General features: G+C 44.6%; 1 long non-coding RNA gene across 1 annotated transcript; it reads left to right on the plus strand.

The window, feature by feature from the left end:
- Nucleotides 1–465: 465 nt before the first annotated feature.
- LOC135307484 (uncharacterized) lies at nt 466–929 on the plus strand. The gene is made up of 3 exons (XR_010368209.1): nt 466–587; nt 663–757; nt 843–929. It is a non-coding gene; the product is annotated as an uncharacterized LOC135307484 (long non-coding RNA).
- The last annotated feature ends 7039 nt before the right edge of the window (nt 930–7968 follow it).

Below are 7968 nucleotides of genomic sequence, written 5' to 3' on the forward strand. Positions count from 1 at the left end.
AAAAAGTCAGATCTCTTGATTCAGACTGCCATGGAATTGCAGCCTGGCAGCACATCAGCCTTCTGGCTAGCACAGAGACCCGTGGCCCAAGGCTTCACCCAGGACAAACTCTGACACAGTGCAGTAAGTCAGGCATGTCCCACCACAAAGAGAAGGATTCTGATGTCCTGGGACCCGTGGGGCACAGTCAGGCCCTACAGCCACGTTATAGTGCAGGGTCTTCGAAGTTAGCCCAGGCCAGAGACCCAGACACCATTCATCTGGATAACCCCATGTAATCAATGTTCATTGGTCCTGCTCTTGCCCAACAGGACAAGCTTAGGAATGCTGTCATTGATGCTTTTGGAATATGTGACCTTGAGGCTGTTGGTTTTGTTTGCAGTTTCCTCTTTATTTGCTCTTTGTTACTACGTTAATGTAGTTCTCCCTACATGTACTGTAGCCTTGTTCTTGTTAGTGGTGTCACAAGCAGGGTTATGACCACTTGTGACAGCACATGCTAAAACAACACTTCAGAAGATAAAGAAGCCATTGGGAGGACTGACATCCTGGAGGCAGAAATCCCACTTCTGTGTGAAATGTCCCATGTCAGTAAACCTTAAAAGAGGGGAAAGTACGTGGAGCTTAAGGAACTCTGCATTAAGCACTGGATTTTCCTTTAGATCTCACTCCAGGCTCAACAGAGAGACAGAGGATCAGGAACTTCATGTTGGCTTCATCTTTTTAACCTGTATTCTTGAAGAGAACAACTGAAAACGTGAGAACAGACCTTTCCTAAACCTCCTTCCGCTTTTCCTGGAAATCATTCCTCAGTCACATGATAGGGTTTTGCTGCTCTTTAGGAATTCCAGATCCTGAATGAGGCAGACTGTAAACAAGGAAACCTGATACCTCAAGGACAGAAGGAGAGAACAAGATGTCCATAGACACACTGGAGTGTTTTCAAGCTTTGCAATGTGTTCTGTGGTTTGTTTATAAATGTGCCTGTCTCTGAGTGCACACACATATACACACACTCCTACAGAGTACATGCTACCACTTTTTCTCACACATCACTGAAAGGACAGAGAGTCAGTCGTAAACAAAGTGACATTCTCCAGGACAGGCACTGCTCTTTCAGCCCAGCCCAAATCACAGCTTTGTGTCTGCAGCTCTGTGGTTTAAAACCCAGTTATTTTCTAACATAAGGCTGAGATTGCAGGGCCTTGTTTGTGGGTGCAAGCAGGTATATGAGTACCCACAAGCTGCCACTCAATACCAGCCTCTCTTGACTAGTTGGTTACTAAAACCCTGCCTGGCTTTTAAGGAAGGTATCTGACTTTGTGGCTGCTGGAGAAGAGACATGGGGTGGGCAAACAGAGAATTTTTTTCAGCAAATAAGCAGTGTGGTCAAAAAAGAGAGGGCACAGATTCCTCAAAGTGCAAAAGGAGGAAAAAGAAACTCGGGGAATCAGGGAAAATTCTGAACTGCAGGAGAAGCTGAACCTTTACACTAGAGCATGTTCTTTCTCCTCCAAGTCAGACGCAGTTTGCAGTCCTGGGCCAAACATTCACATTAACTACTATGAGCTCCTTATTTCTAAGACATTTTTATTCTTAATATTAAATATTTACCCCTTATCAGAAAACTAGCCTTCAACCTAATACAGCTGGAACTCAGTCAGAATCAGGGTCCAAAATGGCTTCTTTACCCTTCATTTACAATAGACAACTTTCAGACAGTTGGAGACAAATATTTGTTATCAAGAACTTCCCAAGTGAGTTGATTTCTTGCCATTTGCAAAATGTTGATTGAGGAGCCCTGTTTGCTCAAGTCTGTTTTGGAGGCTCAGCTCTGAGTGGTACTGTGAGAGGAACACTCACAATCACAGCATCCAGACCATTAATTAAAGCCTTATAAATTCCCAGCAGAAGTTACTGGAAAGATTCCCATTGATCCATTAGATTTTGGATAAGTCTTGAAATACAACAACTTAACTGATAAATGCAGAAACCTCTTCCCTCTCTTTCAGCATTTTTCCTGCTATTTGAATCCTTTGCATGTCAAATGCCATCAGGATCAGTGGACAAAATCCCTGCCAGAAAGGAAAGGTGGTTTGTTTTGTGTGTGGTCACTTCAGGATTGGTGTTAGGGCTTGGTTCGAGCTGCCAGGTGCTGTGCCTCCATCTTCCCTCTGCTGTGGGCTCTCCAAGGCCTTGCAATCCCAACATGATTGTGCCTGTACTGCATGGAGCAAGGACAGAACCCTGTGGCCAGCTCTGCCATATCCAACTGAAACGGGCTGAGCTCCACTGGTCAGCGTGGGCAGTGACCTCTGGGTGTTTATCTGAACAACTTCATATAAAAAACTGCTTATACTGCATGGGGAGCAGCCATCCAGAATCTTTTCTCAGTCCCCTCCATTGTTATGCTCTGTCTTAGCCAAGGAAACACCAAGAACAAAATAGTGGAGAGGTGTAAATCTGAAACTACTGGAAAGAAAACGCCTCTGTCATCTCAAGGACTCTGGCAGTAAAGCTTCTTGCTTAGGCAGCTGCTGGGGACTCATTTTGTTCTAGCCCTGAGCTAAGCACCTGCCAGGCCATTTTTCTGCTGCAGTTTTACTTTCTGTAAAAATAGAACTAATTATTAAATGTCACTAATACAATTTATACCCATCTTAAGAGGCCTAATAGTGGCAAATTCATGAGGAAATACGCTTAGACTTGAAATATAATGTTAATACTAATCCCATAATTGAAAAATTCAGCTCCCCTGGAAAACCAGAGGGGTTGTGATGTTCCCGTTGTTCCCTCCTGTTCAAGTACAGCTACAAAAACAACTCCCTGTGACTTTGCCATCCTGCAAACTGGCCCCCTTGGACAGATGTCAGTGTGCTTCTTTGGCCATGGAAACATAGGAAGATGCTTTCTACCCTCTGCAGTCATAGTGGGCAGCTGGGCTCTTACTGGGACAAGCCAGAAATCAGCCCAAATTTATCTTGCTCATGCAGTCATAGCCTGGAGCTGCTGCAAAACAATTCTGGTCACAGATTTTCATCTTTGGATCCTCTGGAGATAGTTCTAATGGGCTGAAACATCTCAGAGAAAGATAAAAAAAACCCAGCCAATAGCAATATCTTTGGCCAATCAGCAAATTTTTTTTCCCAACAATCCACCAGTGTGTAGATGCCTGATGGTTTATGTCCCTTCTGATACTTTTCTCTCTTATCACTTATAACTGTGAATCCTCTCATTAGTCATACTGCACTCATTCCAGCACATCATTTAATCTCTCTTCATCAAAACACCATTTAGACAAAGATGATCTTATTTGAAATGTGGCTGCTGTCATCACTTCCCTCTCTGCTGTATTTGTTCACTGCTCTATTCTTTTTTTAGCTAGTTGTGCCAGGTAGCTTTTGATGAGTAACACACTGTTCATCTGTTGCTGTCATGTAGCCAACAAAGCCCCAAAGATGCCATCAGAAGTAAAAATAAAGCCCATTGCACGATACTGAAATAATCTTTTCTGCACGAGAGTGTCAGAGAACTCTTTTTCCTACCATTCTCTTAATCCTTCTCAAGAAAATATCTTGTTTCTTTTCACTAAAATAAACCACAAATCCCATAGAGTTCACTTGAAAGAAGCATTAAAAAACTAATTGCAGATAAAAGTTGCTAAAGAGGGTGCAGGATACTGTACCTCTGCTTAGAGAACTTGTCCATATTGAGGTTAGTGTGAGCATGCCCATTTCTTGGCTGAACAGTCATGTATGCACCATGGATGCTTGCAAGCATAAGATAATTTATGTTATTGATGAAAATGTGTTTGCAAGTAAAGTTCTGGGCTTCAGAAATGTGCTGTGTTGCCTTGCTGGTTAGAAGTGGCCAGCAGAATGCACTGTACGTGCAGCACAGATATAATCTGGATCATTGCTCAATGCCCACAGGGCCAGGGTTAATAAAGCAAAAGGGAACAGAGCACCAAAGCACTGTTGATATCTGCATGTGCACCAGGGACCATTTCATTGGCTTTGTGGAGGAGCTTTCTGTCATGTAATTGCTCAATATTCAAAGCAATACTTGATACTGCTTATTCAGAGATCTACGGTTCCAACCAGAAAAATACACAGACTGACAAAAAGGGCAGTGTTGGGAAAGTCATAGCAGGAGTTGCAATGAAAAAGCAACTAGCCAAAGAAAGAAATTCAGTATTCAAGCAATATGACATAAAGGTTGGTCGAGGATCTCTAATGAAACTCAAACTTTGGATGTTTGGATAGCAAGGGTGTAATTCTGGAAGGAATTAAGGGATTCCCACTATAATTTGAAGTGGGCTGCAAATGATTCCCATCACAAAGGTAGGAATGAAGGTTAAGGATCTGCCCAACATCTTGTGGCAGAGAATTAAGCAAATGTAGAGTCTGGTGAGTCCTGCATGTGAAACCAGTTCCTTTCACCAGGTACCTTTTCCTTGCCTAGAACAGCACAGCAAATGCAATTTGTGAGGACACCCACAGAGGAAGGACTTGTGGTCAGGGGAAAGCTTCAAACAGAAGTAAGAAGGAAAAAGAAACTGCAGTGTCTTGGTCATGACAGAAGTGGAGCTGGGGGTGCAGAAGGAGACAAGACTAGAGTGATCAGGGCTGTGAAAACAACACCCAGCCATCTCTGGAGGAAAGGGCTGGGACACCCCCACATTCCCTTCTCTAACACACAGGGAGAATCTGGGGATCTGAACTAGAGGGGGTAGGAGAAGGAAAAGGAAAGAGAGACACTTGCAAGCCAGATGTGAGCAGCATTGCCCCCGAGTCAGGTCCAGCTGGGGGAAGGAGGGAACCTGGCCAGCCTGGGATGCAGCTGTAATTTCCTCAAGGACATGGCAGGCTGCCTGCCCAGCCTGAGGGCAGAAGCCTGGAGGTTTTCCTCCAGCAGCATCACAAAGACACAGAGAAACCAAGCCAGACAGTGCCAGATTAGAGAGCTTTAGGACAGCCACCCAGTCACACTCATGTGTGACTCCACCTTTCATGAAGTGGCCTTCCCAGCCGTGGGACAGTGGCTCACAGCCTCTCTCCTCTCCAGCACAGGCTCACAGAGGGTCTCAGCTGGCTGGGCTGGCTGGGCAGACTTCCCCGAGGAAGGGAAGGGCAGGACCTGACACAGTTTGTTTTGCACATGTTTTAATCAGCAGAGCAGAGCTTCGTGAGCACTCTTGTACATGCCAGAAGCAGCTCCTCCTCCACAGAGTTGTCAGTGATGTTAAACAGAGTGAGGAGGCAAAAAGGCCCAGCCTCATAGGGGCCAGAGCTGCTATTTGAGGGTCAGACCCAGAGCCTGAGGGCTGGACTCTGACTTAGGAGACTTTCCCCTCAGTTCTACTGGACAGAGTGAACAGGCTCTGCACTGTTCTCCATCTGAGGATGTGGCAGAGGGGACAGGAACCCCCTGCAGAAGCTTTTTATGGCTTTTTATGAAAGGCAGGTAAAGCTGAAGTTTCCGCAATTGCTTGAATGAACAAGTGCTTGTCCTTCCTTTGCTGAGTTTTCATTTGTCCTTGTCAGCAGTGTTAGGTTGTTATTCTACTGTAGCCCAGTGGCTGATGACAATCAGATAATGCAGAGTTTGGACTGCTGGGAGCTTATAATTACTTCTTTGGAAAGTAATTGTATGTTCTCACACTTATACATGCACACAGATGTGCACATATATACACTCACCTATTGATACCCTGCACATCCTCTGTAAAAAAGGGGGAGAGGAAAAGAATACTTAAATACTGAATAATGAGTCACAGATTGTAGGGGCTTAGCCCTCGTGTTGCCACTAAAACCAGAAGTACTTTTGCTCTCAGTGGCGTGATAAGCCCAAATTGTTCTTTGGTACTGTGGGGATCTCTGCCTCAAACAGTCACAGATTCATAGACCCTTATTTGAGATTGTTTTTTTATTTATTTTGGCAAGAAAATATTTTTTATTCCATTTATAGTAATACAAAAACTCATTTTGAGTATTATAATAATTACCACTGGTAATAATTTCTGTAATGGTGAGTAGCAAACTGCTCTGGTAACATACAAGAAATACCTGCACTCTCCCCTAAAATGATGCCAGGGAATTGCTCAGGGAACTAATAATATTCTCCCATCCTTTATCACACTGAAAACAGGAAGAAATGACAGCAGAGCCGATCAACTGGTTGTTCCCCAACACCAGTGACCACCACCAAATCAGAACTGGGAATGTTGGTGCACAAATGGAGTCTGCCATGGGAAGTAAATCCTACTCTCAGGAGCTTCCTAGGATTGCTGTGGTGAGTGCAGGGTTTCTCCTCTGCTGGTCTAATCCTGTCCAACACAAGCAGTTTAAGTGCAGACTGCTAAAGATCCCCTGCCCTTCCATGGGCTCATGATCAAGTTGTAATTGCACAGCTATTGCATCTGTTTGCCTAATTAAAACCAGCTGTCTCTGTGAGAGCTCCCATCCAAGAAATAGCTGTGCAAATACATTTTTTACTGTTAATGTAAAGAACAAATCTGTGGCCCCTGCCCTAACTGGCCCTTCAAAAGCAGCATTGGTGTTTTAATTCTTTCCAAGTTCACACAAAAATGTGATCCCCAAAACAATCAGGTCCTGTCCTTTCCTACTATCCAGCACAAGGCCTGAGACATTTCCCATTTGTATGGATTTATTGCCTAGTAATTATAGTTCATGAAATCCATTCACAGTAAAGTGTGTCCTGGATACTCCCACTCATCCTGGCAAACCAAATGTTTAACATCATGAGGGGTATAAAAATATAAGCAGTCGTGTTTGAGTCACTTTTAGTACAACAGATTAGTTTGCAGGGTCTGGCAGTGTTTATAGTATAAATCACACTTTAGAGATGGGAAAATACTCTGAGATTATCTAGTTCAACTGAGTTTTTATGTAAGTATGTATTTTCTGCTGCCTTCATCAAAACTCAAGTTGAGAAACATCTTCATGTACAAGATTTCCACCACTTCCCTTTGGGATTATCCAACAACTTGACAGAAATCACTATTAGGAAATACACCCTGACATTTAGATCTACAGTCTCCATTGCTCAGTTTTAGCATCCCATTCCCTTCCTTTCTTATATCCTTCAGTGCTCACAGCCCCCAGATCCCTGCAGCTGGCTCAAACCTCCTGTCACTGTCACTGTCCCAACTCACCTGTGTGCCAGTATAGAAAAGGACACTTCTCCAGCTCTCCTTCCCTTCAGGTCAGGAATGACCCTACAGCTCTTGAACATGGGTTTGTCAGCAGCAGAGAAAAAAAAGGATTGCTAAGGACTAGCAATTTGCTAGTGGCCAAATTGAACAGGTATGCTCACGTAAAGGAGCCACTTCCAGTATTTTGAATTATTTCAATTTTAATAGGTGTTTTTCCCTTCTGGTAATGGTTCAACCACCTTTCCCTTAGCTGAACCACTCCTCTGACAAGAAAACAGGAGCAACCAACCGAGACGTGTTGGGAGCTAAAGGCAGCTGCTGTTTACTTGCCTATTTTGCTTTCTCAGAGCAGCGCTCGGTACGCTGTGGCCTTGACGCTGAGCAAGGAGAGACTGTGTGCATGGGGCATGGAAAGGGCATGTTCCCCTCCTTGGCAGGAGGCCCTTGGCAGCAGCAGCAGCAGCTTCATGCACAGTTCAGAGCCCTGACTTCCTCCTGCTGCCCCCCTGCTTTCTGCTGCGCTCGCCCCTCGGCTCGCTCCGTGCCCTTGTGGGGACAGCAGAGCTGGGGCTGGCTGAAGGCAGCTCAGAATTCCCAGTGGCTCCTCTGAGGGCAGGATTTCGTTTTAAATGACCGTTCTCCAGAAGCAATGAAGGATTAAAAGTGTGCCACATGAGTGCACTGGTTAAAATGGAAGACTTGCTAAGCAGTTGCAGGGTCCAAAAAGAGTTACTGAGGGTCAAGTTTCCAGTTCAGTGAACCTTGTCAGCTGTCCCAGGGCACTGCCTCAC

Source organism: Passer domesticus, chromosome 9 (assembly GCF_036417665.1).
Source record: "Passer domesticus isolate bPasDom1 chromosome 9, bPasDom1.hap1, whole genome shotgun sequence".
Lineage (NCBI taxonomy): Eukaryota > Metazoa > Chordata > Aves > Passeriformes > Passeridae > Passer > Passer domesticus.